We start from the raw sequence: 8,423 nt of genomic DNA, 5'->3' as shown, positions 1-8,423 counted from the left end.
CAAACTAAGGCAGACTCTCAAACTAAGGCAACCGCTCAAACTAAGCCAACCCCTCAAACTAAGGCAACCCCTCAAACTAAGGCAACCGCTCAAACTAAGGCAACCCCTCAAACTAAGGCAACCGCTCAAACTAAGGCAGCCCCTCAAACTAAGGCAACCGCTCAAACTAAAGCAACCCCACAAACTAAGGCAGCCCCTCAAAATAAGGGAACCGCTCAAACTAAGGCATCCGCTCAAACTAAGGCAGCCGCTCAAACTAAGGCAGCCCATCAAACTAAGGAAGCCCCTCAACCTGAGGCAACCCCTCAAACTAAGGCAACCCCTCAAACTAAGGCAACCACTCAAACTAAGGCAATCGCTCAAACTAAGGCAGCCCCTCAAACTAAGGCAGCCGCTCAAACTAAGGCAACCCTTCAAACTAAGGCAGCCCCTCAAACTAAGGCAGCCGCTCAAACTAAGCAGAATCTCAAACTAAGGCAGCCCCTCAAAATAAGGCAACCGCTCTAACTAAGGCAACCCCTCAAACTAAGGCAGCCGCTCAAACTTAGGCAGCCGCTCAAACTAAGGCAACCGCTCAAACTAAGGAACCCCCTCAAACGAAGCAGAATATCAAACTAAGGGAACCGCTCAAACTAAGGCATACGCTCAAACTGAGGCAGACGCTCAAACTAAGGCAACCACTCAAACTAAGGCAGACTCTCAAACTAAGGCAACCCCTCAAACGAAGCAGAATATCAAACTAAGGCAACCACTCAAACTAAGGCAACCGCTCAAACTAAGGAACCCCCTCAAACGAAGCAGAATATCAAACTAAGGGAACCGCTCAAACTAAGGCATACGCTCAAACTGAGGCAGACGCTCAAACTAAGGCAACCACTCAAACTAAGGCAACCACTCAAACTAAGGCAGCCGCTCAAACTAAGCAGAATCTCAAACTAAGGCAGCCCCTCAAAATAAGGCAACCGCTCTAACTAAGGCAACCCCTCAAACTAAGGCAGCCGCTCAAACTTAGGCAGCCGCTCAAACTAAGGCAACCGCTCAAACTAAGGAACCCCCTCAAACGAAGCAGAATATCAAACTAAGGGAACCGCTCAAACTAAGGCATACGCTCAAACTGAGGCAGACGCTCAAACTAAGGCAACCACTCAAACTAAGGCAACCACTCAAACTAAGGCAGACTCTCAAACTAAGGAACCCCCTCAAACGAAGCAGAATATCAAACTAAGGGAACCGCTCAAACTAAGGCATACGCTCAAACTGAGGCAACCGCTCTAACTAAGGCAACCGCTCAAACTAAGGGAGCCCCTCAAACTAAGGCAACCCCTGAAATTAAGGCAACCGCTCAAACTAAGGCAGACTCTCAAACTAAAGCAACCGTTCAAAGTAAGGCAACCGCTCAAACTAAGGCAACCCCTCAAACTGAGGCAACCGCTCTAACTCAGGCAATCGCTCAAACTAAGGTAGCCCCTCAAACTAAGGCAACCGCTCAAACTAAAGGAACCCCACAAACTAAGGCAGCTCCTCAAACTAAGGGAACCGCTCAAACTAAGGCAGCCGCTCAAACTAAGGCAACCCTTCAAACTAAGGCAACCGCTCAAACTAAGGCTACTGCTAAAACTAAGGCAGCTGCTCAAACTAAGCAGAATCTCAAAATAAGGCAGCCCCTCAAAATAAGGCAACCGCTCTAACTAAGGCAACCCCTCAAACTAAGGCAGCCGCTCAAACTTAGGCAGCCGCTCAAACTAAGGCAACCGCTCAAACTAAGGCAACCACTCAAACTAAGGCAGACTCTCAAAATAAGGCAACCGCTCTAACTAAGGCAACCGCTCAAACTAAGGGAGCCCCTCAAACTAAGGCAACCCCTGAAATTAAGGCAACCGCTCAAACTAAGGCTGACTCTCAAACTAAAGCAAACGTTCAAAGTAAGGCAACCCCTCAAACTAAGGCAACCCCTCAAATTAAGGCAACCGCTCAAACCAAGGCAGACTCTCAAACGAAAGCAACCGTTCAAACTAAGGCAAACCCTCAAACTAAGGCAACCCCTCAAATTAAGGCAACCGCTCAAACTAAGGCAGACTCTCAAACGAAAGCAACCGTTCAAACTAAGGCAACCCCTCAAACTAAGGCAACCCCTCAAACTAAGGCAACCCCTCAAACTAAGGCAGCCGCTCAAACTAAGGCAACCCTTCAATCTAAGGCAACCCCTCAAACTAAGGCAGCCCCTCCATCTAAGGCAACCGCTCAAACTCAGGCAGCCCCTCAAACTAAGCAGAATCTCAAACTAAGGCAAACCCTCAAACTAAGGCAGCCGCTCAAACTAAGGCAACCCTTCAATCTAAAGCAACCCCTCAAACTAAGGCAGCCCCTCCATCTAAGGCAACCGCTCAAACTAAGGCAACCCCTCAAACTAAGGCAACCGCTCAAACTAAGGCATCCCCTCAAACTAAGGCAGCCGCTCAAACTAAGGCAACCCTTCAATCTAAGGCAACCCCTCAAACTAAGGCAGCCCCTCCATCTAAGGCAACCGCTCAAACTCAGGCAGCCCCTCAAACTAAGCAGAATCTCAAACTAAGGCAAACCCTCAAACTAAGGCAACCGTTCAAACTATGGCAGCCCCTCAAACTAAGGCATCCGCTCAAACTAAGGCAGACCCTCAAACTAAGGCAGCCGCTCAAACGAAGGGAACCGATCAAACTAAGGCAAACCCTCAAACTAAGGCAACCTTTCAAACTAAGGCAACCCCTCAAACTAAGGCAAACCCTGAAACTGAGGCAACAGTTCAAACTAAGGCAAACCCTCAAACTAAGGCAACCGTTCAAACTAAGGCAACCCCTCAAATTAAGGCAAACCCTCAAACTAAGGCAACCCCTCAAACTAAGGCAATCCATCAAACTAAGGCAACCGTTCAAACTAAGGCAACCCCTCAAACTGAGGAAAACCCTTAAACTGAGGCAACCGTTCAAACTAAGGCTGCCGCTCAAACTAAGGCAACCCCTCAAACTAAGGCAGCCCCTCAAACTAAGGCAACCGCTCAAACTAATGCAGCAGCTCAAACTAAGGCAGACTCTCAAACAAAAGCAAGCGCTCAAAGTAAGGCAACCCCTCAAACTAAGGCAGCCGCTCAAACTAAGGCAACCCCTCAAACTAAAGCAGCCCCTCAAACTAAGGCAACCGCTCAAACTAATGCAGCAGCTCAAACTAAGGCAGACTCTCAAACAAAAGCAAGCGCTCAAAGTAAGGCAACCCCTCAAACTAAGGCATCCGCTCAAACTAAGGCAACCCCTCAAACTAAGGCAACCGCTCAAACTAAGGCAGACCCTCAAACTAAGGCAGCCCCTCAAACTGAGGCAGCCGCTCAAACTAAAGCAGCCCCTCAAACTAAAGCAGCCCCTCAAACTGAGGCAGCCGCTCAAACTAAAGCAGCCCCTCAACGAAGGCAGCTGCTCAAACTAAGGCAACCCCTCAAACTAAGGCAGACCCTCAAACTAAAGCAGCCCCTCAAACTAAGGCATCCGCTCAAACTAAGGCAGCCGCTCAAACGAAGGCAACCGTTCAAATTAAGGCAGGCCCTCAAACTAAGGCAACCGCTCAAACTAAGGCAGACACTCAAATTAAGGCAGCCGCTCAAACTAAGGCAACCCCTCAAACTAAGTCAACCGCTCAAACTAAGGCAGCCGCTCAAACTAAGGCAACCCCTAAAACTAAGGCATCCGCTCAAACTGAGGCAACCCGTCAAACTAAGTCAACCCCTCAAACTAAGGCAGACTCTCAAACTAAGGCAGACTCTCAAACTAAGGCAACCGCTCAAACTAAGCCAACCCCTCAAACTAAGGCAACCCCTCAAACTAAGGCAACCGCTCAAAATAAGGCAGCACTTCCACCTGAGGCAACACCTCAAACTAAGGCAACCCCTCAAACTAAGGCAACCACTCAAATTAAGGCAACCGCTCAAACTAAGGCACCCCTCAAACTAAGGCAACTGCTCAAACTAAAGCAACCCCACAAACTAAGCCAGCCCCTCAAAATAAGGGAACCGCTCAAACTAAGGCTTCCGCTCAAACTAAGGCAGCCGCTCAAACTAAGGCAGCCCATCAAACTAAGGAAGCCCCTCAACCTGAGGCAGCCCCTCAAACTAAGGCAACCCCTCAAACTAAGGCAACCACTCAAACTAAGGCAATCGCTCAAACTAAGGCAGCCCCTCAAACTGAGGCAACCCCTCAAACTAAAGCAACCCCACAAACTAAGGCAGCTCCTCAAACTAAGGGAACCGCTCAAACTAAGGCAGCCGCTCAAACTAAGGCAACCCCTAAAACTAAGGCAACCGCTCAAACTAATGCAACCCGTCAAACTAAGTCAACCCCTCAAACTAAGGCATCCCCTCAAATTAAGGCAGCCGCTCAAACTAAGGCAACCCCTCAAACTGAGGTAGACTCTCAAACTAAGGCAACCGCTCAAACTAAGGAAGCCGCTCAAACTAAGGCAGCCCCTCAAACTAAGGCAGCCGCTCAAACTAAGGCAACCCCTCAAACTAAGGCAGCCCCTCAAACTAAGGCAGCCGCTCAAACTAAGGCAACCCCTCAAACTAAGTCAACCGCTCAAACTAAGGCAACCCCTCAAACTAAGTCAACCCCTCAAACTAAGTCAGCCGCTCAAACTAAGGCAACCCCTCAAACTAAGGCAACCGCTAAAATTAAGTCAACCCCTCAAACTAAGGCAACCCCTCAAAGTAAGGCAGACTCTCAAACTAAGGCAACCGCTCAAACTAAGGAAGCCGCTCAAACTAAGGCAACCCCTCAAACTAAGGCAGACGCTCTAACTAAGGACGCCGCACAAACTAAGGCAACCCCTCAAACTAAGGCAGCCGCTCAAACTAAGGAAGCCGCTCAAACTAAGGCATTCCCTCAAACTAAGGCAGCCTCTCAAACGAACGAAGCCTCTCAAACTAAGGGAACCCCTCAAACTAAGGCAACCCCTCAAACTAAGGCAGCCCCTCAAACTAAGGCAACCGCTCAAACTGTGGCAGCCGCTCAAACTAAGGAAGCCGCTCAAACTAAGGCAACCGCTCAAACTAAGGCAACTCCTCAAACTAAGGCAACCACTCAAACTAAGGCAACCGCTCAAACTAAGGCAGCCCCTCGTACTAAGGCAACCGCTCAAACTAAAGCAACCGCACAAACTAAGGCAGCCCCTCAAACTAAGGGAACCGCTCAAACTAAGGCAGCCGCTCAAACTAAGGCAATCCCTCAAACTAAGGCAGCCCCTCAAACTAAGGCAGCCGCACAAACTAAGGCAACCGCTAAAACTAAGGCAGCCGCACAAACTAAGCAGAATCTCAAACTAAGACAGCCCCTCAAAATAAGGCAACCGCTCTAACTCAGGCAACCCCTCAAACTAAGGCAGCCGCTCTAACTTTGGTAGCCGCACAAACGAAGGCAATCGCTCAAACTAAGGCAGCCCCTCAAACGAAGTAGAATCTCAAACTAAGGCAACCGCTCAAACTAAGGCAGACCCTCAAACTGAGGCAGACGCTCAAACTAAGGCATCCCCTCAAACTAAGGCAGACTCTCAAAATAAGGCAACCGCTCTAACTAAGGCAACCGCTCAAACTAAGGCAACCCCTCAAATTAAGGCAACCGCTCAAACTAAGGCAGACTCTCAAACTAGAGCAACCGTTCAAACTAAGGCAACCCCTCATACTAAGGCAACCCCTCAAACTAAGGCAGCCGCTCAAATTAAGGCAACCCCTCAAACTAAGGCAACCGCTCAAACTAAGGCAAACCCTCAAACTAAGGCAACCGTTCAAACTAAGGCAGCCCCTTAAACTAAGGCAACCCCTCAAACTAAGGCAACCCCTCAAACTAAGGCAAACCCTCAAACTAAGGCAACCGTTCAAACTATGGCAACCCCTCAAACTAAGGCAAACCCTGAAACTAAGGCAACCGTTCAAACTAAGGCAAACCCTCAAACGAAGGCAACCGTACAAACTAAGGCAACCCCTCAAACTAAGGCAAACCCTCAAACTAAGGCAACCCCTCAAACTAAGGCAAACCCTCAAACTAAGGCAACCGTTCAAACTAAGGCAACCCCTCAAACTAAGGCAAACCCTCAAACTAAGGCATCCGTTCAAACTAAAGCAAACCCTCAAACTAAGGCAACCGTCAAACTAAGGCAACCGCTCAAACTGAGGCAGCCGCACAAACAAAGCAGAATCTCAAACTAAGACAGCCCCTCAAAATAAGGCAACCCCTCAAACTAAGGCAGCCGCTCAAACTTTGGCAGCCGCACAAACTAAGGCAACCGCTCAAACTAAGGCAGCCCCTCAAACTAAGCAGAATCTCAAAAGAAGGCAACCACTCAAACTAAGGCATACGCTCAAACTGAGGCAGACGCTCAAACTAAGGCAACCACTCAAACTAAGGCAGCCGCTCAAACTAAGGCAACCCCTCAAAATAAGGCAACGCCTCAAACTAAGGCAAACCCTCAAACTAAGGCAACCGTTCTCACTAAGGCAGCGCCTCAAACTAAGGCAACCCCTCAAACTAAGGCAACCCCTCAAACTAAGGCAAACCCTCAAACTAAGGCAACCGTTCAAACTAAGGCAACCCCTCAAACTAAGGCAAACCCTGAAACTAAGGCAACCGTTCAAACTAGGCAAACCCTGAAACTAAGGTAAACCCTCAAACTGAGGCAACCCCTCAAACTAAGGCAAACCCTCAAACTAAGGCAACCGTTCAAACTAAGGCAACCCCTCAAACTAAGGCAAACCCTCAAACTAAGGCATCCGTTCAAACTAAGGCAAACCCTCAAACTGAGGCAGCCGCTCAAACTGAGGCAGCCGCTAAAACTAAGACAGCCCCTCAAACTAAAGCAGCCGCTCAAACTAAGGCAACCCCTGAAACGAAGGCAACCCCACAAACTAAGGAAACCGCTCCAACTGAGGCAGCCGCTCAAACTAAGGAAGCTGCTCAATCTAAGGCAACCGCTCAAACTAAGGTAGCCCCTCAAACTAAGGCAGCCGCTCAAACTAAGGCAGCCCCTCAAACTAAGGCAGGAGCTCAAACTAAGGCAGCCCCTCAAACTAAGTCAACCGCTCAAACTAAGGCAGCCGCTCAAACTAAGGCAACCGCTCAAAATAAGGCAGCCCCTCAAACTAAGGCAGCCTCTCAAACTTAAGGAACACCTCAAACTAAGGCTACCGATCAAACTAAGGCAGCCGCTCAAAATAAGGCAACCGGTCAAACTAAGTCAACCCCTCAAAGTAAGGCAAACGCTCAAACTAAGGCAACCCCTCAAACTAAGGCAACCACTCAAACTAAGTCAACCGCTCAAACTAAGGCTGCCCCTCAAAATAAGGCAACCGCTCAAACTAAAGCAACCCCACAAACTAAGGCAGACCCTCAAACTAAGGGAACCGCTCAAACTAAGGCAGCCGCTCAAACTAAGGCAGACGCTCAAACTAAGGCAACCCCTCAAACTAAGGCAAACCCTGAAACTAAGGCAACCGTTCAAACTAGGCAAACCCTGAAACTAAGGCAACCGTTCAAACTAAGGCAACCCCTCAAACTAAGGTAAACCCTCAAACTGAGGCAACCTCTCAAACTAAGGCAAACCCTCAAACTAAGGCAACCGTTCAAACTAAGGCAACCCCTCAAACTAAGGCAAACCCTCAAACTAAGGCATCCGTTCAAACTAAGGCAAACCCTCAAACTGAGGCAGCCGCTCAAAATAAGACAGCCCCTCAAACTAAAGCAGCCGCTCAAACTAAGGCAACCCCTGAAACGAAGGCAACCCCTCAAACTAAGGAAACCGCTCCAACTGAGGCAGCCGCTAAAACTAAGGAAGCTGCACAAACTAAGGCAACCGCTCAAACTGAGGCAGCCCCTCAAACTAAGGCAGCCGCTCAAACTAAGGCAGCCCCTCAAACGAAGGCAGGAGCTCAAACTGAGGCAACCGCTCAAACTAAAGCAACCCCACAAACTAAGGCAGCCCCTCAAACTAAGGGAACCGCTCAAACTAAGGCAGCCCCTCAAACTAAGTCAACCGCTCAAACTAAGGCAGCCGCTCAAACTAAGGCAGCCGCTCAAAATAAGGCAGCCCCTCAAACTAAGGCAGCCCCTCAAACTTAAGGAACCCCTCAAACAAAGGCAACCGATCAAACTAAGGCAGCCGCTCAAAATAAGGCAACCGGTCAAACTAAGTCAACCCCTCAAAGTAAGGCAAACGCTCAAACTAAGGCAACCCCTCAAACTAAGGCAACCACTCAAACTAAGTCAACCGCTCAAACTAAGGCTGCCCCTCAAAATAAGGCAACCGCTCAAACTAAAGCAACCCCACAAACTAAGGCAGACCCTCAAACTAAGGGAACCGCTCAAACTAAGGCAGCCGCTCAAACTAAGGCAGACGCTCAAACTAAGGCAGACCCT

This window comes from Heterodontus francisci, chromosome 16, assembly GCF_036365525.1.
Source record: "Heterodontus francisci isolate sHetFra1 chromosome 16, sHetFra1.hap1, whole genome shotgun sequence".
NCBI classification, from domain to species: domain Eukaryota; kingdom Metazoa; phylum Chordata; class Chondrichthyes; order Heterodontiformes; family Heterodontidae; genus Heterodontus; species Heterodontus francisci.
This window is presented reverse-complemented; position numbering follows the sequence as displayed.